Source organism: Colobus angolensis, unplaced genomic scaffold (assembly GCF_000951035.1).
Source record: "Colobus angolensis palliatus isolate OR3802 unplaced genomic scaffold, Cang.pa_1.0 Scaffold19, whole genome shotgun sequence".
In the NCBI taxonomy this organism is placed as follows: Eukaryota; Metazoa; Chordata; class Mammalia; order Primates; family Cercopithecidae; genus Colobus; species Colobus angolensis.
In genome coordinates, this window is record NW_012115043.1 from 12,333,762 (window position 1) to 12,336,196 (window position 2,435).

Genomic DNA, 2,435 nt, shown 5'->3' on the forward strand with positions numbered 1-2,435 from the left:
AAAAAAAAAAAAAAAATGATCCTCCTGCTTAGTCCTCATCCCTGGGCAGAAATCTTCGAGAAACACAGGGGCCTTTGCTTCATGTCAGGAGCTGGCCGAAGGGCACTAAGAGTGAACAGACCATGGTCTACAGAGCTTCTCCCAAAAACCCTGTTTAGCAGAGGAGGAAGTGGGACAAGTGACCTCTAGAAGTGGCTTATGCCTAGAAGTTATGAAATCCATCCCCCTACCTTCTAGCAGCCCCGACAATCAATAAACAGTTCCCTCCCCAAGATGATTTCCATTGGAATTAGAACCTGGAATTTCCTCAAATTGTAGTAGACAATTTGAATTCCTGAACCTGGAATTTCCTCAGATCATCTTGGAGAGGGCCTTTAAAGATTACAAATTAGAAATGAACTGTTTGACGTTCTCCTTACTTTTTTTTGGATAATGCATGGGACTCCAGAATTCTCTGCCCAAGTATCCCCAAGCTTGTCTCCAGACCCAGTGCTGACCTTTTCAAGGTCAGTTCTTCTAAGGGTGACCCAGATGCTGGTGTGTACAACCCAACCTTAAGGGATCAACAAAGAGTGAGTGTTATGAGGAAGTTGGATATATGGGCTGAGAAGTCCATATGGGAATGCAACAGATCTATGCTGATGTGAGAAGGGCTGGAGTCAGGAGTGGGAAGAAAAAAGGATGAAGGATGAGGGCCAAAGCTGGGGGCTGGCTCTTCCCGTGCCACCGTGTTCCAGCAAGAGATTCTGACATCCAAGAATTTAAAATTCCAACCTGGACTTCCAGGTTGTTCTGAAGGTATTTTTGTCAAGGTAGGAGGACAGAACATATTGTATTGAATGATTAGTGAGCTTTATTTGTAACTTAAAAATATTTAGACACCTGCTTTGTAGGCCTCCATTTGTGCTCTTGTCAAGATCTACAATACCCCATGACCTACCCCGCTACCTTCTGGGAGAGAAACCTTCACAGTCCAAATGGCTCAGAGCACAGTTCAGCTGAAACCACGTGCTGTACCACCTCACATCTGTCCCACTCTGCCCTATTTTGGCCCCTAAGAGTGGTTAGATCTTACAGGGCACAGCCTATGGCCATGTGTTTTCCACAAGCCCTATACTAGTTTTCTGGTCTGTACTGAGGGCATTAAATCAAATGTAAGAGTTTTGCCCAGCTTTCAAGGACCATTACACTTAATGCAATTGAATTATGGGCCTTGAAGCCTTGCCTGAAAAAGATGAGGTGGTTGGGCCGGGCGCGGTGGTTCACGCCTGCAATCCCAGCACTTTGGGAAGCCGAGGTGGGTGGATCACCTGAGGTCAGGAGTTTGAGACCAGCCTGGCCAACATGGCAAAACCCTGTCTCTACTAAAAGTACAAAAAAAATTAGCCAGGCATTGTGGCACATGCCTGTAGTCCCAGCTACTTGGGAGGCTGAGGTGGGAGAATCGCTTGAACCCAAGAGGCAGAGGTTGCAGTGAGCCGAGATGGTGCCACCGCACTCCAGCCTGGGTGACAGAGCGAGACCCCATCTCAAAAAAAAAAAAAAAAAAGGTGGTTGAAATTTGGCTGACAATCCAACTTTCTTTCATTTTTTCCATGTCAGATGGGTAATGGGCCGACATCGTAACAAGGTTTGAGGGAGGCCCACCCATCTCTCACACACAAGCATGAAACCACAGTCATCACACTTAAGAACTACAAAAGGATTGCTGACTCTCTTTTTAAGGAGTGGCACGTGCCAGTGAAGGGAAGAAGGGAGTAATGTCAGGCTCAAGGGGCCACTTGAGGCAGCTTGGGGAAGAAGAAAGGTGGGCAGCAGCTGCTGAGAGGGACTTGGAGGGACAAACAGAAGTGTTTGTAGGTATCCTTAGGGAAATTTTACCATACGTTATGAGGAGCTTGCCTCACTTTCCCAAAGAAAAGTCAGTAAATGCTACCTTACTCAAGATGGCTGATGGAGCTGGATTTGTTCATTTGTTTTGGAAGAGGGTGACCAGGGTATGGAAGCAAGCACGGAGTCTGGCCCAAAGCTGATCTTGAGGTGACAACAGGAGCTACAGAAGGGCCCATGTGCATTCAGGCTAACTAATTAAATGGAAATGTTGGGCACCCATTTCTCTTTCTCCAGAGTTGACCATGTAAAGGCTTCAAAGTAGATGCCAAAGTATCTGAAAATGAAACAGAGGCAGCAGCAGCAGGATCACTCAGGCCTTCTTGGAAGATTAACTAAGAGACAGGTGAGCTGCATGCCTGGCCTTGCTCTACTGAAGCCTGTTTTTAGATATCTGCTTTGGTTGTTTTTGTTCTCTGTTTTTACAATAAAAGGAATTTGTGTTTATTCAACAAAATTTGAAGTAGGCCAGGCAAAGTGGCTTATGCCTGTAATCCCAGCACTTTGGGAGGCCAAGGTGGGAGGATAACTTGAGCCTAGGAGTT